The sequence below is a fragment of the Panulirus ornatus genome, chromosome 10, assembly GCF_036320965.1.
Source record: "Panulirus ornatus isolate Po-2019 chromosome 10, ASM3632096v1, whole genome shotgun sequence".
Lineage (NCBI taxonomy): Eukaryota > Metazoa > Arthropoda > Malacostraca > Decapoda > Palinuridae > Panulirus > Panulirus ornatus.
Genome location: NC_092233.1, coordinates 28,064,285 through 28,086,680, shown reverse-complemented (window position 1 = coordinate 28,086,680; position 22,396 = coordinate 28,064,285). Strand labels below are relative to the sequence as shown.

Below are 22,396 nucleotides of genomic sequence, written 5' to 3'. Positions count from 1 at the left end.
AATCCTACATTCACTGAGAACCAATCACTTTCCTCTCTTCCTACACGTACACATGCCTTACATCCTCGATAAAAACTTTTCACTGCTTATAACAACTTGCCTCCCACACCATATATTCTTAATACCTTCCACAGAGCATCTCTATCAACTCTATCATATGCCTTCTCCAGATCCATAAATCCTACATACAAATCCATTTGCTTTTCTAAGTATTTCTCACATACATTCTTCAAAGCAAACACCTAATCCACACATCCTCTACCACTTCTGAAACCACACTGCTCTTCCCAAATCTGATGCTCTGTACATGCCTTCACCCTCTCAATCAATACCCTGGTGACTGAGTTTGGTAAAGTGTGTGAAAGAAGAAAGTTAAGAGTAAATGTGAATAAGAGCAAGGTTATTAGGTACAGTAGGGTTGAGGGTCAAGTCAATTGGGAGGTGAGTTTGAAGGGAGAAAAACTGGAGGAAGTGAAGTGTTTTAGATATCTGTGAGTGGATCTGGCAGCGGATGGAACCATGGAAGCGGAAGTGGATCATAGGGTGGGGGAGGGGGCGAAAATTCTGGGAGCCTTGAAGAATGTGTGGAAGTCGAGAACATTATCTCGGAAAGCAAAAATGGGTATGTTTGAAGTAATAGTGGTTCCAACAATGTTGTATGGTTGCGAGGCGTGGGCTTTGGATAGAGTTGTGCGCAGGAGGATGGATGTGCTGGAAATGAGATGTTTGAGGACAATGTGTGGTGTGAGGTGGTTTGATCGAGTAAGTAACGTAAGGGTAAGAGAGATGTGTGGAAATAAAAAGAGCGTGGTTGAGAGAGCAGAAGAGGGTGTTTTGAAATGGTTTGGGCACATGGAGAGAATGAGTGAGGAAAGATTGACCAAGAGGATATATGTGTCGGAGGTGGAGGGAACGAGGAGAAGAGGGAGACCAAATTGGAGGTGGAAAGATGGAGTGAAAAAGATATTGTGTGATCGGGGCCTGAACATGCAGGAGGGTGAAAGGAGGGCAAGGAATAGAGTGAATTGGAGCGATGTGGTATACCGGGGTTGACGTGCTGTCAGTGGATTGAATCAGGGCATGTGAAGCGTCTGGGATAAACCATGGAAAGCTGTGTAGGTATGTAAATTTGCGTGTGTGGACGTATGTATATACATGTGTATGGGGGTGGGTTGGGCCATTTCTTTCGTCTGTTTCCTTGCGCTACCTCGCAAACGCGGGAGACAGCGACAAAGCAAAAAAAAAAAAAAAAAAAAATATATATATATATATATATATATATATATATCCTCGATAAAATGATAAAGTGAAAAGTTTTTATCGAGGATGTAAGGCATGTGTACGTGTAGGAAGAGAGGAAAGTGATTGGTTCTCAGTGAATGTAGGTTTGCGGCAGGGGTGTGTGATGTCTCCATGGTTGTTTAATTTGTTTATGGATGGGGTTGTTAGGGAGGTAAATGCAAGAGTCTTGGAAAGAGGGGCAAGTATGAAGTCTGTTGGGGATGAGAGAGCTTGGGAAGTGAGTCAGTTGTTGTTCGCTGATGATACAGCGCTGGTGGCGGATTCATGTGAGAAACTGCAGAAGCTGGTGACGGAGTTTGGTAAAGTGTGTGGAAGAAGAAAGTTAAGAGTAAATGTGAATAAGAGCAAGGTTATTAGGTACATTAGGGTTGAGGGTCAAGTCAATTGGGAGGTGAGTTTGAATGGAGAAAAACTGGAGGAAGTGAAGTGTTTTAGATATCTGGGAGTGGATCTGTCAGCGGATGGAACCATGGAAGCGGAAGTGGATCATAGGGTGGGGGAGGGGGCGAAAATTTTGGGAGCCTTGAAAAATGTGTGGAAGTCGAGAACATTATCCCGGAAAGCAAAAATGGGTATGTTTGAAGGAATAGTAGTTCCAACAATGTTGTATGGTTGCGAGGCGTGGGCTATGGATAGAGTTGTGCGCAGGAGGATGGATGTGCTGGAAATGAGATGTTTGAGGACAATGTGTGGTGTTAGGTGGTTTGATCGAGTAAGTAACGTAAGGGTAAGAGAGATGTGTGGAAATAAAAAGAGCGTGGTTGAGAGAGCAGAAGAGGGTGTTTTGAAATGGTTTGGGCACATGGAGAGAATGAGTGAGGAAAGATTGACCAAGAGGATATATGTGTCGGAGGTGGAGGGAACGAGGAGAAGAGGGAGACCAAATTGGAGGTGGAAAGATGGAGTGAAAAGGATTTTGTGTGATCGGGGCCTGAACATGCAGGAGGGTGAAAGGAGGGCAAGGAATAGAATGAATTGGAGCAATGTGGTATACAGGGGTTGACGTGCTGTCAGTGGATTGAATCAGGGCATGTGAAGCGTCCGGGGTAAACCATGGAAAGCTGTGTGGGTATGTATATTTGCGTGTGTGGACGTGTGTATGTGCATGTGTATGGGGAGGGTTGGGCCATTTCTTTCGTCTGTTTCCTTGCGCTACCTCGCAAACGCGGGAGACAGCGACAAAGTATAAAAAAAAAAAAAAAAAAAATATATATATATATATATATATATATATATATATATATATATATATATATATATATATATATCCTACAGTAAACCAGGTACTCTATCTATCGACGAACCCTGGGGAAGGATGAATGGCTAGGTTGACTGTGGAGTGACTACGCCCAACCCCAGGCGGCTTTTGAATGCCACAACTTTTCACGTCCATACAATGCAATCAACAATTAGTCCTTCATTCAAGTTTGTTACATACCCGACATTTAAATTTCCCTTATTCACCAGCTATTTCACTGCTCCTCCCAATCTTTATCCCTTGCACGATTCTACTTTCAGTTTCATGTTTTCCAGATATACACTGTATAAACGACAGCCGTAACGGGGACAGGAGAAGGATCATGTGCCGCAGCGGGGAGTCGGTGATAGCTTAAAAAAACTGTCGAGCGGGATTACATTTTCTTGTCAAGTTAAACTTATTACTTTTTTCACCAGAAAATCCAGTCGTGGGTAAATTAGGCCTCATGTTGTCTGTCTTTCTCATGTATACTCATGGAAACGTCCTTACTCAAGTTTACTCCCAGATATTTGAATTTATCCACAACTTCCGGTCCTTCGCCATACAGATATATCTTCCGTCTCATTTACGTTTTCTTTCAGTATCTTCGCCTCTCATATATCACAGGAACGGCTACCTCTTCTGAGTTTGCTAATACGGCATCATCTGCATACAACAGCTGCGGTAACTTCTATTCAATAACTACTTGGTTAAGTAATGCGTTCAAAGGACATCTGGGTAAATATTTTGCAGCCTAGACGTAACTCTGATTGATATGATTTTCCAAACTAATCACTAAGCACGTATCAGACACACTGAAGGCAAAGGTGTAGTCCCACACACACACACCTGCCTGCCCCACTTCCAATGGTACCACCTCACACAGTGAGGCTGCTCGCTCGTCACTGCCATCAGGTCTGAGGTGTTGAGGTTTCTTTTCAAGTGGAGAAATAGCGGCAACAAGACTTCCTGGAGTGATGTCATTCTTGTCACTGAGCCTATGGTACGGTTCTCGAAACCATAACAACCATTCTGGCCTGTCATGTCTACCGAATATGAATTGAAATCTAATGGAAGACTGGCACGCAAGGGATATATATATATATATATATATATATATATATATATATATATATATATATATATATATATATATATATATATATATCACACACCCCTGCCGCAAACCTACGTTCACTGAGAACCAATCACTTTCCTCTCTTCCTACACGTACACATGCCTTACATCCTCGATAAAAACTTTTCACTCCTTCTAACAACTTTCCTCCCACACCATATATTCTTAGTACCTTCCACAGAGCATCTTTATCAACTCTATCATATGCCTTCTCCAGATCCATAAATGCTACATACAAATCCATTTGCTTTTCTAAGTATTTCTCACATACATTCTTCAAAGCAAACACCTGATCCACACATCCTCTACCACTTCTGAAACCACACTGCTCTTCCCCAATCTGATGCTCTGTACATGCCTTCACCCTCTCAATCAATACCCTCCCATATAATTTACCAGGGGTACTCAACAAACTTATACCTCTGTAATCTGAGCACTCACTCTTATCCCCTTTGCCATTATACAATGGCACTATGCACGCCTTCCGCCAATCCTCAGGCACCTCACCATGAATCATACATACATTAAATAACCTTACCAACCAGTCAACAATACAGTCACCCCCTTTTTTAATAAATTCCACTGCAATACCATCCAAACCTGCTGCCTTGCCGGCTTTCATCTTCCGCAAAGCTTTTACCACCTCTTCTCTGTTTACCAAATCATTTTCCCTAACCCTCTCACTCTGCAAACCACCTCGACCAAAACACCCTATATCTGCCACTCTATCAACAAACACATTCAACAAACCTTCAAAATACTCACTCCATCTCCTTCTCACATCACCACTACTTGTTATCACCTCCCCATTAGCCCCCTTCACTGAAGTTCCCATTTGCTCCCTCGCCTTACGCACTCAGTTTCCCACAGGAATCAGCCGCAAGCGATACATCATCAGTGAACAACAACTGGCTCACTTTCCAAGCCCTCTCGCCCACAACAGACTGCATACTCGCCTCTCTCTCCAAAACCCTTTCATTCACTTCCCTAACAACCCCATCCATAAACAAATTAAACAACCATGGAGACATCACGCACCCCTGCCGCAAACCAACATTCACTGGGAACCAAGCACTTTCCTCCCTTCCTACTCGTACACATGCCATATATCCTTGGTAAAAGCTTTTAACTGCATCTCTATCAACCCTATTATCATATGCCTTCTCCAGATCCATAAGTGCTACATACAAATCCATCTGCTTTTCTAAGTTCTAAGTATTTCTTACATGTATTCTTCAAAGCAAACACCTGATCCACACATCTTCTACCACTTATGAAACCATACTGTTCTTCCCCAATCTGATGTTCTGTACATGCCTTTACCCTCTCAATCAGTATCCTCCCATATAATTTCCCAGGCATACTCAACAAACTTATGCCTCTGTAATTTGAGCACTCACGTTTATCCCCTTTGTCTTTGTACAATGGCACTATGCATGCATTCCGCCAATCCTCAGGTACTTCACCACGATCCATACATACAATGAATATCCTTACCAACCAGTCAACAACACAGTCACCCCCTTTTTAATAAATTCCACCGCAATACCATCCAAACCCGCCGCCTTGCCAGCTTTCATCTTCCGCAAAGCTTTCACTACCTCTTCTCTGTTCACCAAACCATTCTCCCTGACCCTCTCACTTCGCACACCACCCCGGCCAAAACACCCTATATCTTTGTTCTCTTGTCTTACGCACCTGATTTACCTAGTTCCAAAACATCTTATTATCCTCCCTAAAATTTAATGATTCTCTCTCACCCCAACTCTTATTTGCCCTCTTTTCACCTCTTGCGCCTTTCTCTTGACCTCCTACCGCTTTCTTTTATACATATCCCAATCATTTGCACTACTTCCCTGCAAAAATGACCAAACGCCTCTCTTCTCTTTCACTATCGACCTCATTTCTTCATCCCACCACTCACTACCCTTTCTAATCTGCCCACCATCCACCTTTCTCATGCCAAATGCATCTTTTGGGCCAGCTATAACTGCTTCTCAAAATACATCCTATTCCTCCCCCATTCCTCTCAAGTCATTTGCTCTCACCTTTTGCCATTCTACACTCAATCTCTCCTGGTACTCCCTCACACAAGTCTCCTGGTACTTCCTCACACAAGTCTCCTTTCCAAGCTCACTTACTCTCACTACTCTCTTCTCCCCAACATTCTCTCTTCTCTGAAAACATCTACAAATCTTCACCTTCACCTCCACGATCACAACGCCCTCAAATACGCTGGGTCTCGTCGAGATAACTGTTACGGGTGATCGGCGGCTAGGCTATGCAGACGCCGCTACCTCTATGTAGAAGTCAAGAGTTACATCTCTCAACACCCAATACTTATCACATTTCAATAAATAAATAGGTCAGGATCACTAATACACTTGAAACAACCAACAAAACAATATATTGCAAGTAATAACAACAATTGGCAGCAGGTCGACCCCGGTATGCCACATCGTTCCAATTCATCGTATTCTTTGCACGCCTCTCACCCTCCTGTATGTTCAGACCCCGATCGCTCAAAATCTTTTTCACTCCATCATTCCACCTAAAATTTGCTCTCCCGTTTCTCCTTGTTCCCTCCACCTTCGACACATCTACCCTCTTTGTCAACCTTTCCTCACTCATTCACTCCATATGTTCAAAGCATTTCAACATACTCTCTTCTGCACTCTCAAATACACTCTTTTTATTCCCAAACATCTCTCTTACCCTGTCATTACTTTCTCGATCAAACTACCTCACACCACAAATTGTCCTCAAACATTTCATTTCCAACACACCCACCCTCCTCCGTACAACCATGCCTCTCAACCATAAAATATTGTTGGAACTACTATTCCTTCAAACACACCCATTTTTGCTCTCCGAAATAACGTTCTCTCCTTCCTGCAGTCAATGGACTGAACTAGGGCATGTGAAACGCCTGGGGTAAACCAAGGAAAGGTCTGTGTTGGATGGATGTGGATAGGAAGCTGTGAGTTCGGTGCATTACACATGACAGCAATAGACTGAGTATGAACGAATGTGGCCTTTTTTGTCTGTTTTCCTGGCGCTACTTCGCTGAAGCTGAGGGTAGAGATGCTGTTTCCTGTGGGGCGGGGTAGCGTCAAGAATGGATGAAGGCAAGCAAGTATGAATATGTACAAGTGTATATATGTATATGTCTGCGTATATATATATATATATATAATATATATATATATATATATATATATATATATATATATATATATATATATATATATATCCCTACGGATAGGGGAGAAAGAGTACTTCCCACGCATTCCTCACGTGTCGTAGAGGGCGACTAAAGGGGACTGGAGCGGGGGGCCAGGAACCCTCCCCTCCTTGTATTTTGACTTTCTAAAAGGGGAAACAGAAGAAGGAGTCACGCGGGGAGTGCTCATCCTCCTCGAAGGCTCAGATTGAGGTGTCTAAATGTGTGTGGATGTAACCAAGATGTGAAAAAAGGAGAGATAGGTACTATGTTTGAGGAAAGGAACCTGGACGTTTTGGCTCTGAGTGAAACGAAGCTCAAGGGCAAAGGGGAAGAGTGGTCTGGGAATGTCTTGGGAGTAAAGTCAGGGGTTAGTGAGAGGACAAGAGCAAGGGAAGGAGTAGCAATACTCCTGAAACAGGAGTTGTGGGAGTATGTGATAGAGTGTAAGAAAGTAAATTCTAGATTAATATGGGTAAAACTGAAAGTGGATAGGAGAGATGGGTGATTATTGGTGCATATGCACCTGGGCATGATAAGAAAGATCATGAGAGGCAAGTGTTTTGGGAGCAGCTGAATGAGTGTGTTAGTGGTTTTGATGCACAAGACCGGGTTATAGTGATGGGTGATTTGAATGCAAAGGTGAGTAATGTGGCAGTTGACGGAATAATTGGTATACATGGGGTGTTCAGTGTTGTAAATGGAAATGGTGAAGAGCTTGTGGATTTGTGTGCTGGGAAAGGACTGGTGATTGGGAATACCTGGTTTAAAAAGCGAGATATACATAAGTATACGTATGTAAGTAGGAGAGGTGGCCAGAGAGCGTTATTGGATTACGTGTTAACTGATAGGCGCGCGAAAGAGAAACTTTTGGATGTTAAAGTGCTCAGAGGTGCAACTGGAGGGATGTCTGATCATTATCTTGTGGAGGCGAAGGTGAAGATTTGTAGGGGTTTTCAGAAAAGAAGAGAGAATGTTGGGGTGAAGAGAGTGGTGAGAGTAAGTGAGCTTGGGAAGGAGACTTGTGTGAGGAAGTTCCAGGAGAGACTGAGTGCAGAATGGAAAAAGGTGAGAACAAAGGAGATAAGGGGAGTGGGGGAGGAATGGGATGTATTTCGGGAAGCAGTGATGGCTTGCGCAAAAGATGCTTGTGGCATGAGAGGCGTGGGAGGTGGGTTGATTAGAAAGGGTAGTGAGTGGTGGGACGAAGAAGTAAGATTATTAGTGAAAGAGAAGAGACAGGCATTTGGACGATTTTTGCAGGGAAAAATGCAAATGAGTAGGAGACGTATAAAAGAAAGAGGCAGGAGGTCAAGAGAAAGGTGCAAGAGGTGAAAAAAGAGGGCAAATGGGAGTTGGGGTGAGAGAGTATCATTAAATTTTAGGGAGAATAAAAAGATGTTCTGGAAGGAGGTAAATAAAGTGCGTAAGACAAGTGAGCAAATGGGAACTTCAGTGAAGGGGGCTAATGGGGAGGTGATAACAAGTAGTGGTGATGTGAGAAGGAGATGGAGTGAGTATTTTGAAGGTTTGTTGAATGTGTTTGATGATAAAGTGGCAGATATAGGGTGTTTTGGTCGAGGTGGTGTGCAAAGTGAGAGGGTTGGGGAAAATGATTTGGTAAACAGAGAAGAGGTAGTAAAAGCTTTGCGGAAGATGAAAGCCGGCAAGGCAGCGGGTTTGGATGGTGTTAAAGTGGAATTTATAAAAAAAAAAAAAAAAAGGGGGTGACTGTATTGTTGACTGGTTGGTAAGGTTATTTAATGTATGTGTGATTCATGGTGAGGTGCCTGAGGATTGGCGGAATGCTTGCATAGTGCCATTGTACAAAGGCAAAGGGGATAAAGGCGAGTGCTCAAATTACAGAGGTTGTTGAGTATTCCTGGGAAATTATATGGGAGGGTATTGATTGAGAGGGTGAAGGCATGTACAGAGCATCAGATTGGGGAAGAGCAGTGTGGCTTCAGAAGTGGTAGAGGATGTGTGGATCAGGTGTTTGCTTTGAAGAATGCATGTGAGAAATACTTAGAAAAGCAAATGGATTTGTATGTAGCATTTATGGATCTGGAGAAGGCATATGATAGAGTTGAACGAGATGCTCTGTGGAAGGTATTAACAATATATGGTGTGGTAGGCAAGTAGTTAGAAGGAGTGAAAAGTTTTTATTGAGGATGTAAGGCATGTGTACGTGTAGGAAGAGAGGAAAGTGATTGGTTCTCAGTGAATGTAGGTTTGCGGCAGGGGTGTGTGATGTCTCCATGGTTGTTTAATTTGTTTATGGATGGGGTTGTTAGGGAGGTAAATGTAAGAGTTTTGGAAAGAGGGGCAAGTATGCAGTCTGTTGTGGATGAGAGAGCTTGGGAAGTGAGTCAGTTGTTGTTCGCTGATCATACAGAGCTGGCGGCTGATTCATGTGAGAAACTGCAGAAGCTGGTGACTGAGTTTGGTAAAGTGTGTGAAAGAAGAAAGTTAAGAGTAAATGTGAATAAGAGCAAGGTTATTAGGTACAGTAGGGTTGAGGGTCAAGTCAATTGGGAGGTAAGTTTGAATGGAGAAAAACTGGACGAAGGTAAAGTGTTTTAGATATCTGGGAGTGGATCTGGCAGCGGATGGAACCATGGTAGCGGAATTGAATGATAGGGTGGGGGAGGGGGCGAAAATTTTGGGAGCCTTGAAGAATGTTTGGAAGTCGAGAACATTATCTCGGGAAAGCAAAAATGGGTATGTTTGAAGGAATAGTGGTTCCAACAATGTTGTATGGTTGCGAGGCATGGGCTATGGATAGAGTTGTGCGCAGGAGGGTGGATGTGCTGGAAATGAGATGTTTGAGGACAATATGTGGTGTCAAGTGGTTTGATCGAGTAAGTAATGTAAGGGTAAGAGAGATGTGTGGAAATAAAAAGAGTATGGTTGAGAGAGCAGAAGAGGGTGTTTTGAAATGGTTTGGTCACATGGAGAGAATGAGTGAGGAAAGATTGACCAAGAGGATATATGTGTCAGAGGGGGAGGGAACGAGGAGAAGTGGGAGACCAAATTGGAGGTGGAAAGATGGAGTGAAAATGATTTTGAGTGATCGGGGCCTGAACATGCAGGAGGGTGAAAGGCGTACAAGGAATAGAGTGAATTGGAACGATGAGGTATACCGGGGTCGACGTGCTGTCAATGGATTGAACCAGGGCATGTGAAGCTTCTGGGGTAAACCATGGAAAGTTTTGTGGGGCCTGGATGTGGAAAGGGAGCTGTGGTTTCGGTGCATTATTACATGACGGCTAGAGACTGAGTGTGAACGAATGGGTCCGTTTTTGTCTTTTCCTAGCGCTACCTCGCACACATGAGGGGTGAGGGGGTTGTTATTCCATCTGTGGCGAGGTGGCGATGGGAATAAATAAAGGCAGGCAGTATGAGTTATGTACATGTGTATATATGTATATGTCTGTGTGTGTATATATATGTGTACACTGAGATGTATAGGTATGTATATTTGCGTGTGTGGACGTGTATGTATATGCATGTGTATGTGGGTGGGTTGGGCAATTTCTTTCGTCTGTTTCCTTGCGCTACCTCGCTAACGCGGGAGACTGCGACAAAGCAAAATAAATAAGAAATATATATATATATATATATATATATATATATATATATATATATATATATATATATATATATATATATATATATATATATGTTGGGGTGAAGAAGGTGGTGAGAGTAAGTGAGCTTGGGAAGGAGACCTGTGTGAAGAAGTATCAGGAGAGACTGTGTACAGAATGGAAAAAGGTGAGAACAATGGAAGTAAGGGGAGTGGGGGAGGAATGGGATGTATTTAGGGAATCAGTGATGGATTGCGCAAAAGATGCTTGTGGCATGAGAAGAGTGGGAGGTGGGCTGTTTAGAAAGGGTAGTGAGTGGTGGGATGAAGAAGTAAGAGTATTAGTGAAAGAGAAGAGAGAGGCATTTGGACGATTTTTGCAGGGAAAAAATGCAATTGAGTGGGAGAAGTATAAAAGAAAGAGACAGGAGGTCAAGAGAAAGGTGCAAGAGGTGAAAAAAAGGGCAAATGAGAGTTGGGGTGAGAGACTATCAGTAAATTTTAGGGAGAATAAAAAGATGTTCTGGAAGGAGGTAAATAAAGTGCGTAAGACAAGGGAGCAAATGGGAACTTCAGTAAAGGGCGTAAATGGGGAGGTGATAACAAGTAGTGGTGATGTGAGAAGGAGATGGAATGAGTATTTTGAAGGTTTGTTGAATGTGTCTGATGACAGAGTGGCAGATATAGGGTGTTTGGGTCGAGGTGGTGTGCAAAGTGAGAGGGTTAGGGAAAATGATTTGGTAAACAGAGAAGAGGTAGTAAAAGCTTTGCGGAAGATGAAAGCCGGCAAGGCAGCAGGTTTGGATGGTATTGCAGTGGAATTTATTAAAAAAGGGGGTGACTGTATTGTTGACTGGTTGGTAAGGTTATTTAATGTATGTATGACTCATGGTGAGGTGCCTGAGGATTGGCGGAATGCTTGCATAGTGCCGTTGTACAAAGGCAAAGGGGATAAGAGTGAGTGCTCAAATTACAGAGGTATAAGTTTGTTGAGTATTCCTGGTAAATTATATGGGAGGGTATTGATTGAGAGGGTGAAGGCATGTACAGAGCATCAGATTGGGGAAGAGCAGTGTGGTTTCAGAAGTGGTAGAGGATGTGTGGATCAGGTGTTTGCTTTGAAGAATGTATGTGAGAAATACTTAGAAAAGCAAATGGATTTGTATGTAGCATTTATGGATCTGGAGAAGGCATATGATAGAGTTGATAGAGATGCTCTGTGGAAGGTATTAAGAATATATGGTGTGGGAGGCAAGTTGTTAGAAGCAGTGAAAAGTTTTTATCGAGGATGTAAGGCATGTGTACGTGTAGGAAGAGGGGAAAGTGATTGGTTCTCAGTGAATGTAGGTTTGCGGCAGGGGTGTGTGATGTCTCCATGGTTGTTTAATTTGTTTATGGATGGGGTTGTTAGGGAGGTAAATGCAAGAGTTTTGGAAAGAGGGGCAAGTATGAAGTCTGTTGGGGATGAGAGAGCTTGGGAAGTGAGTCAGTTGTTGTTCGCTGATGATACAGCGCTGGTGGCGGATTCATGTGAGAAACTGCAGAAGCTGGTGACGGAGTTTGGTAAAGTGTGTGGAAGAAGAAAGTTAAGAGTAAATGTGAATAAGAGCAAGGTTATTAGGTACAGTAGGGTTGAGGGTCAAGTCAATTGGGAGGTGAGTTTGAATGGAGAAAAACTGGAGGAAGTGAAGTGTTTTAGATATCTGGGAGTGGATCTGTCAGCGGATGGAACCATGGAAGCGGAAGTGGATCATAGGGTGGGGGAGGGGGCGAAAATTTTGGGAGCCTTGAAAAATGTGTGGAAGTCGAGAACATTATCCCGGAAAGCAAAAATGGGTATGTTTGAAGGAATAGTAGTTCCAACAATGTTGTATGGTTGCGAGGCGTGGGCTATGGATAGAGTTGTGCGCAGGAGGATGGATGTGCTGGAAATGAGATGTTTGAGGACAATGTGTGGTGTGAGGTGGTTTGATCGAGTAAGTAACGTAAGGGTAAGAGAGATGTGTGGAAATAAAAAGAGCGTGGTTGAGAGAGCAGAAGAGGGTGTTTTGAAATGGTTTGGGCACATGGAGAGAATGAGTGAGGAAAGATTGACCAAGAGGATATATGTGTCGGAGGTGGAGGGAACGAGGAGAAGAGGGAGACCAAATTGGAGGTGGAAAGATGGAGTGAAAAGGATTTGTGTGATCGGGGCCTGAACATGCAGGAGGGTGAAAGGAGGGCAAGGAATAGAGTGAATTGGAGCGATGTGGTATACAGGGGTTCGACGTGCTGTCAAGTGGATTGAATCAAGGCATGTGAAGCGTCTGGGGTAAACCATGGAAAGTTTTGTGGGGCCTGGATGTGGAAAGGGAGCTGTGGTTTCGGTGCATTATTACATGACGGCTAGAGACTGAGTGTGAACGAATGGGTCCGTTTTTGTCTTTTCCTAGCGCTACCTCGCACACATGAGGGGTGAGGGGGTTGTTATTCCATCTGTGGCGAGGTGGCGATGGGAATAAATAAAGGCAGGCAGTATGAGTTATGTACATGTGTATATATGTATATGTCTGTGTGTGTATATATATGTGTACACTGAGATGTATAGGTATGTATATTTGCGTGTGTGGACGTGTATGTATATGCATGTGTATGTGGGTGGGTTGGGCAATTTCTTTCGTCTGTTTCCTTGCGCTACCTCGCTAACGCGGGAGACTGCGACAAAGCAAAATAAATAAGAAATATATATATATATATATATATATATATATATATATATATATATATATATATATATATATATATATATATATATATATATGTTGGGGTGAAGAAGGTGGTGAGAGTAAGTGAGCTTGGGAAGGAGACCTGTGTGAAGAAGTATCAGGAGAGACTGTGTACAGAATGGAAAAAGGTGAGAACAATGGAAGTAAGGGGAGTGGGGGAGGAATGGGATGTATTTAGGGAATCAGTGATGGATTGCGCAAAAGATGCTTGTGGCATGAGAAGAGTGGGAGGTGGGCTGTTTAGAAAGGGTAGTGAGTGGTGGGATGAAGAAGTAAGAGTATTAGTGAAAGAGAAGAGAGAGGCATTTGGACGATTTTTGCAGGGAAAAAATGCAATTGAGTGGGAGAAGTATAAAAGAAAGAGACAGGAGGTCAAGAGAAGGGTGCAAGAGGTGAAAAAAAGGGCAAATGAGAGTTGGGGTGAGAGACTATCAGTAAATTTTAGGGAGAATAAAAAGATGTTCTGGAAGGAGGTAAATAAAGTGCGTAAGACAAGGGAGCAAATGGGAACTTCAGTAAAGGGGCGTAAATGGGGAGGTGATAACAAGTAGTGGTGATGTGAGAAGGAGATGGAATGAGTATTTTGAAGGTTTGTTGAATGTGTCTGATGACAGAGTGGCAGATATAGGGTGTTTGGGTCGAGGTGGTGTGCAAAGTGAGAGGGTTAGGGAAAATGATTTGGTAAACAGAGAAGAGGTAGTAAAAGCTTTGCGGAAGATGAAAGCCGGCAAGGCAGCAGGTTTGGATGGTATTGCAGTGGAATTTATTAAAAAAGGGGGTGACTGTATTGTTGACTGGTTGGTAAGGTTATTTAATGTATGTATGACTCATGGTGAGGTGCCTGAGGATTGGCGGAATGCTTGCATAGTGCCGTTGTACAAAGGCAAAGGGGATAAGAGTGAGTGCTCAAATTACAGAGGTATAAGTTTGTTGAGTATTCCTGGTAAATTATATGGGAGGGTATTGATTGAGAGGGTGAAGGCATGTACAGAGCATCAGATTGGGGAAGAGCAGTGTGGTTTCAGAAGTGGTAGAGGATGTGTGGATCAGGTGTTTGCTTTGAAGAATGTATGTGAGAAATACTTAGAAAAGCAAATGGATTTGTATGTAGCATTTATGGATCTGGAGAAGGCATATGATAGAGTTGATAGAGATGCTCTGTGGAAGGTATTAAGAATATATGGTGTGGGAGGCAAGTTGTTAGAAGCAGTGAAAAGTTTTTATCGAGGATGTAAGGCATGTGTACGTGTAGGAAGAGGGGAAAGTGATTGGTTCTCAGTGAATGTAGGTTTGCGGCAGGGGTGTGTGATGTCTCCATGGTTGTTTAATTTGTTTATGGATGGGGTTGTTAGGGAGGTAAATGCAAGAGTTTTGGAAAGAGGGGCAAGTATGAAGTCTGTTGGGGATGAGAGAGCTTGGGAAGTGAGTCAGTTGTTGTTCGCTGATGATACAGCGCTGGTGGCGGATTCATGTGAGAAACTGCAGAAGCTGGTGACGGAGTTTGGTAAAGTGTGTGGAAAGAAGAAAGTTAAGAGTAAATGTGAATAAGAGCAAGGTTATTAGGTACAGTAGGGTTGAGGGTCAAGTCAATTGGGAGGTGAGTTTGAATGGAGAAAAACTGGAGGAAGTGAAGTGTTTTAGATATCTGGGAGTGGATCTGTCAGCGGATGGAACCATGGAAGCGGAAGTGGATCATAGGGTGGGGGAGGGGGCGAAAATTTTGGGAGCCTTGAAAAATGTGTGGAAGTCGAGAACATTATCCCGGAAAGCAAAAATGGGTATGTTTGAAGGAATAGTAGTTCCAACAATGTTGTATGGTTGCGAGGCGTGGGCTATGGATAGAGTTGTGCGCAGGAGGATGGATGTGCTGGAAATGAGATGTTTGAGGACAATGTGTGGTGTGAGGTGGTTTGATCGAGTAAGTAACGTAAGGGTAAGAGAGATGTGTGGAAATAAAAAGAGCGTGGTTGAGAGAGCAGAAGAGGGTGTTTTGAAATGGTTTGGGCACATGGAGAGAATGAGTGAGGAAAGATTGACCAAGAGGATATATGTGTCGGAGGTGGAGGGAACGAGGAGAAGAGGGAGACCAAATTGGAGGTGGAAAGATGGAGTGAAAAGGATTTGTGTGATCGGGGGCCTGAACATGCAGGAGGGTGAAAGGAGGGCAAGGAATAGAGTGAATTGGAGCGATGTGGTATACAGGGGTTGACGTGCTGTCAGTGGATTGAATCAAGGCATGTGAAGCGTCTGGGGTAAACCATGGAAGGCTGTGTAGGTATGTATATTTGCGTGTGTGGACGTGTGTATGTACATGTGTATGGGGGGGGTTGGGCCATTTCTTTCGTCTGTTTCCTTGCGCTACCTCGCAAACGCGGGAGACAGCGACAAAGTATAAAAAAAAAAAAAAAAAAATATATATATATATATATATATATATATATATATATATATATATATATATATATATATATATATATATATATAATCCCTGGGGACAGGAGATAAAGAATACTTTCCATGTATTCCCTGTGTGTCGTAGAAGGCAACTAAAAGGGGAGGAAGCAGGGGAGCGGGGGACTTGGAAATCCTCCCCTCCCATTTTTAATTTTCCAAAAGAAGGAACAGAGAAGGGGGACAAGCGAGGATATTCCAGCTTAAGGCTTAACGCTACCTCACTAACGCAGGAAATGGCGAATATCTATCTATCTATCTTTATATATATATATATATATATATATATATATATATATATATATATATATATATATATATATATATATATATATATATATATATGTGTGTGTGTGTGTGTGTGTGTGTGTGCTCAACCCTAGGTGGCCTATAAAAGTGTCACAGTCAGGAACATCAACCGCTACACCACGGGAGTCCAGTATAGCTACTGTCTTGAAAGGCACCTCTATCAAATAGGTGGCAATGCCTGAACGTGGTACATACAAACTATCACTATTTCTGTACCCTATCTTCCAATTCACCATGCAAGGAAGTTTTTTACATAGCAACCTGCTATATGAAAAAAAATTATATACTACAGCTGTAAATAAAATAATTTCCAACAGGTTTATATCTCTTGCCTATATGTATGTATGGATACTGTCTTCCTGTTATTTTTCCAATAGAAGGAACAGAGAAGGGGGTCAGGTGAGGATATTCCCTCAAAGGCCCAGTCCTCTGTTCTTAACGCTACCTCGCTATCGCGGGAAATGGCGAATATTATGAAAGAAAAGAAAGATATATATATATATATATATATATATATATATATATATATATATATATATATATATATATATATATATATTGGAAAGGCTCATTATTTTGCGCGTCATCAAGTATATTCCTATGAGTCTACGAGGAAAATGAAACACGATAAGTTCCCAAGTGCACTTTCGTGTAATAATCATGTCATCAGGGGAGATACAAAAAAGAAATATAAGTTAGGTGATATACAACGAAGAGACGTAGCTAGGACGCCATTTGGTAAACAAGTGATTGTCCAAGACTTGTTTATATATCTATATATACTATCTATTTATTCATTAGACTTTGTCGCCGTCTCCCGCGTTACCGAGGTAGCGCAAGGAAACAGACGAAAGAATGGCCCAACCCACCAACATACACATGCATATACATACACGTCCACACACGCACATATACATACCAATACATTTCAACGTATACATATATATACATACACAGACATATACATATATACATATGTACATAATTCATACTTGCTGCCTTTATTCATTCCCGTCGCCATCCCGCCACACATGAAATGACAATCCCCTCCCCCGCATGCGCAAGAGGTAGCGCTAGGAAAAGATAACAAAAGGCCACATTCGTTCACACTCATTCTCTGGCTGTCATGTATAATGCACCGAAACCACAGCTCCCTTTCCACAATCTTTCCTCACTCATTCTCTTCATGTGACCAAACCATTTCAAAACACCCTCCTCTGCTCTCTCAACCACACTCTATTCATTACCACACATCTCTCTTACCCTTTCATTACTTACTCGATCAAACCACCTCACACCACACATCGTCCTCAAACATCTCATTTCCAATACATCCACCCTCCTGCGCACAACCCTATCTATAGCCTAAGCCTCGCAACCATATAACATTGTTGGAACCACTATTCCTTCAAACATGCCCATTTTTGCTTTCCGAGATAATGTTCTCGCCTTCCACACATTTTTCAACGCTCCAGAACTTTCGCCCCTTCCCCCACCCTGTAACTCACTTCCGCTTCCATGGTTCCATTCGCTGCCAAATCCACTCCCAGATATCTAAAACACTTCACTTCCTCCAGTTTTTCTCTATTCAAACGTACCTCCCAACAGACTTGTCCCTCAACCCTACTGTGTCTAATAACCTTGCTCTTATTCACATTTACTCTCAGCTTTCTTCTTTCACAGACTTTACCAGACTCAGTCATCAGCTTCTCCAATTTTCCACCCGAATCAGCCACCAGCGATGTATCATCAGCGAACAACAACTGACTCACTTCCCAAGCTCTCTCATCCACAACAGACTGCATACTTAGCCCTCTTTCCAAAACTCTTGCATTCACCTCCCTAACAACCCCAACCATAAATAAATTAACAAGTCTTGCACAATCAGTTGTTCACCAATTGGCGTTCTAGCTACGTCTCTTCGTTGTATATCAACTAAGTTATATTTCTTTCTTGTTTCTCCCCTGATTATATGATTATTACACAAAAGTGTACTTAGGAACTTCTCGTATTTCATTTTCCTTGTGGACTCATAGGAACATACTTGATCACGCGCAAAATAGCGATCCCTTCCAATATATATATATATATATATATATATATATATATATATATATATATGCTTGTATGGGCGTTCATATGTATATATACGTGTAAATAAGTGGATGGGTCGTTCTTCGTCTGTCTCCTGGCGCTACTTCGCTGTCGCGGGAAACGGCGTGCAAGTATAATAAATATAAATAAATATATAAAAATAGACATGAATAAATAAGAAAAGATAAATTATAAGCCTCACACAAGATGGACGCCTTGGCGGACTAGCCACCGAAACATTCATTCTAATTAAATCTGAAATCCACATCTGCACATAAATCCTGCTCTCTTTCCTTCTATAAATAATACCAATACCCTTATCCTTCGATATGACAATTAATCAAGTACAGACGACATCAATAGGGACAAATACGAACTGATTATACGGAGAAACGGTACACACGTCTAGTTACCCAGCAAGCAACGAGCAGAAAGAGGATCGGCGCTCAGAGTTGCCAAATCAAAATTTCAGATGGTGCTAGATTCACTCCCGAAAAACGCTAAAAAAAAGAGCTTAACTTGCTAAAATAACAGAAAAAAATGCTCTTCGAAACATTTCTGCTCTTTGACGTGCCAAATTATTTATAACAGGAATGACTGATTGATTTAACACTACAACACTCACCATTATTTCAGATCTGACAATTCCCAATCCGCACTTTCTTCGTCCTTGGTGCCCTTGGGTTGTGATGGTCTATGTGAGGTTGCGGTGGCGAGGACTCGTATGTTTTCAATGACCCAATGTTTTTCAGAACATCCTTTGGCAGTTTATAATCATAACAGCAGTTTCCATTTCTCCTTAGTCCACACTTGAACTTAGTATTGCATCTCAGCCTTTGATACTCAGTCTATTTCGAACTTTGACTTCACGATGTTCATACGACTAAAGATACGCTCTACATCAGCGTTGGGTTGAAGCAATGTCAGTACAGTCAAAGGCAAGTGAGAAAGGTCACTGAAGGGATTTTCTCCTGTTGCATCCCTGAATGAGGGTATTCCAACCCAAAGTGCTAGGGTTTCAGTGTTCTGTTTCCACAATACATAATGAAGCTTCCTCCATTGGAACTCAATGTGTATGAGAATTTCTTCGTTAACAGTAAACATCTTTGTTAATTCCAGTATTCCAGGCTTTATGGGTTGCAGGCATTCACCTGCACGCAGTGGTGACACTGCCTATAACACTTGGACATTGTCCAGCAAACGTTGACGAAGCTGTTCCACCAACGCCACTATAAACTGTCTGCATCTTCGAATATCATGTTCATCAGGAAACTTACAGTGTACCATCTCCTTTTCAAACTACGTACCCCAAGTACGGATTTGAGTCTAAGTAGATCTCTAGTGAATCTCCCTTAAATTTTCTTGCCTGGGATGAGGACCTTAGAGCTTATGGAATCAATAAATTGAATAAGGTCACTAAGCAGTTTGGTTGGATCCTGTACCTCCGCTTCAAATTTCTCATTTACACTTTGAACTTCTCCAAGAATATGTTTCAGGAATATCAGGAAGACATGGTTTGTCATGTCACAAAATATGTCACAAAACATGTCATAGAGGATCTGAGCTGTGTGACACCTTTCACCATTTCTTGCAATTTCAAAGTGAGTCTTACGTTCAACTCATTGCTGCATTACTCTGACGACAGCTATATTAATTTCAATGGAGCTTGACCATCATTGATCAAAGAAAAATCTCCTTTTACGTACCTTGCTTGGCGAACTGCGGAGTGGGAAAACTAATTATGGGTCTCGCTGGTCACAAAATCCAGGTTCCTGGGGAGACACTCTGCTGCAGCATGAGACACAGCTACCTGTAAAGAATGATACAAACACTTGCTCAGGATCAGATGAGGAACTTCTAACTTGAGCTTAGCATACACTTCACTGTGAACACCTGTCATCACAGAAACATTGTCGGTGACAATTGCAACAAGGTTTTGTAACCCCAACCCATTATTTTTCAAGGACTTCTTAATGGCAACACATATCCCATTAGCATTACAGTCAGTCAGCACAACAAGGTCCAAGAAAGTCACTACCATCTTCTTACTTTCAGAACAGAACCGGATATCAATACCCAATAGTTTCGTTACCGCGTTGTCATGACTCTCATCATAAGAGGCTAAACTTCCGATGGTCTATACCATTTTTTAAGACACTTGTTACAATGCTGTTTGCAGATCGTGCTTTCCACAGCTCACCGAGATGATCAACAGCACGTAATGAAGAATGCTCTGTAATGAATTGTGATCGATTTCCTTCAGTCTCCAGTGCGTCATCACTCGCTTTTACAAACTGAATTGTGGTTTGTATTTGAGTACTGAATGGCTCTTCAGCTTTCTTGTGTTTAGGTGTTTTGCTGTGTCTTTCAGTGTCACTAAGTTTGGTACACAATAGACAATGGCAGTTCTTAAACAGACATTTCGTGTCATTCCTTCTACTTTTCTTAACCACTTTTCATATTTGTGGTCTTAAACACACACACACACACACACACACACACACACACACACATACAACCAGCAATGTTACTGTCTTTCATGGCCCATGGATAGTTAGTTCTGTCACCACCGAGAGCCAGACTGAACCTGAACTGAACGGGGGACTTGAGGTGGGGGAGCCCGCAAAATACACCGGAAGTGAACCTGTTCAAAAAATTTTCGAATATGTTCATTTCGATGAAAATGAATTACATGCAATATTTGTAGTTTTACTTGTTATATTAATAGGTTTCGATTAAACTTCCTAAATCACGTCAACATATTTCAATTAATGTCTGAATTTACTCATATATTGCAATAACACTAAGTTTAGCGCTAAATACAAATAAAGGCATCGAAAAACGCGCTAAGGCGATAAACACGAAATATAGGCGCTACATCTCTATAAGAAAAAAAAACCTGAGTTGGCAACCCTGTAGACTGCGTTTCAGCAAATTAGCTCAAGATCCCTGAATTACTGTTCTAATATAACAAGCAATCTTTACACATAAAAGTAATAACTATAATCTTTTAAATACTTTGATAATAATGTATATAACAAAATGAGGTCAATGACATAATTAAAGAACAGATGATTTTAAAACATTCTTAAAATGTATAAAAGAAAACGTAATGGTATATCAAGGGACACTGTACAAAACAAAAACGTATCTTTTGAAGGTATATAAAAAGGAAATGCATATCAATATATATATATATATATATATATATATATATATATATATATATATATATATATATATATACCATCCCCCTCCCCCATCATGTGTGCGAGGTAGCGCTAGGAAAAGACAACAAAGGCCACATTCGTTCACACTCAATCTCTAGCTGTCATGTGTAATGCACCGAAACCACAGCTCCCTTTCCATATTCAGGCTCCACAAAACTTTCCATGGTTTACTCCAGACGCTTCACATGCCCTGGTTCAATCCACTGACATCACGTCGACCCTGGTATACCACATCGTTCTAGTTCACTCTATTCCTTGCACGCCTTTCACCCTCCTGTTTGTTCAGGCCCCGATCGCTCAAAATCTTTTTCACTCCATCCTTCCATCTCCAATTTGGTCTCCAACTGTATCATGGTTTGCATCTACAGCGGGATGCGTTACCATTGGCAGGTCTACAAAATATCAGCACAGTCTCCAAGACAACAGTTTGCTTGAGCACAGCGTTACGATCCTTGAACACGACCGTACTACCCCTTGAGCACGACCGTACGATCCTTGAACATGACTGTACTACCCCTTGAGCACGACCGTACGATCCTTGAACACGACCGTACTACCCCTTGAGCACGACCGTACGATCCTTGAACACGACCGTGCTACCCCTTGAGCACGACCGTACGATCCTTGAACACGACCGTACTACCCCTTGAGCACGATCGTACGATCCTTGAACACGACCGTACTACCCCTTGAGCACGATCGTACGATCCTTGAACACGACCGTACTACCCCTTGAGCACGACCGTACGATCCTTGAACACGACCGTACTACCTGACACTACCGTCATGCCTTAAACAATCATAACAGAACCTCCCCGCACACAGCCTCAGAGCACCACACACATATATCCACAACCCACGTTCGCAATGTCTATAACCCATGTGCCCTGTGTGTCATCAAGTGATACTTTTAAGTTCCAGGCTTATGAAAGCATTCATGACTTTTACACTTTACAGAATAAATTGATTTATCAAGACAAACGTTTTTCTTCACATCCCTCCATATACAAACTGCTTCACCTGTATTCGACAATCCCCAGCCATTGTTCTTGTATCTTC

The 22,396-nt window shown here is 42.1% G+C and overlaps 1 protein-coding gene across 1 annotated transcript in view; it reads right to left on the bottom strand.

The window, feature by feature from the left end:
* The window catches only part of Lrp4 (LDL receptor related protein 4), a 497,094-nt gene that overhangs the window by 471,991 nt on the left and 2,707 nt on the right, over positions 1-22,396 (bottom strand). The window contains exon 2 of the mRNA XM_071665647.1: positions 19,814-19,917. The gene's annotated coding sequence lies outside the window, so the exon portion shown is untranslated. The remainder of the gene's footprint in view (positions 1-19,813; positions 19,918-22,396) is intronic.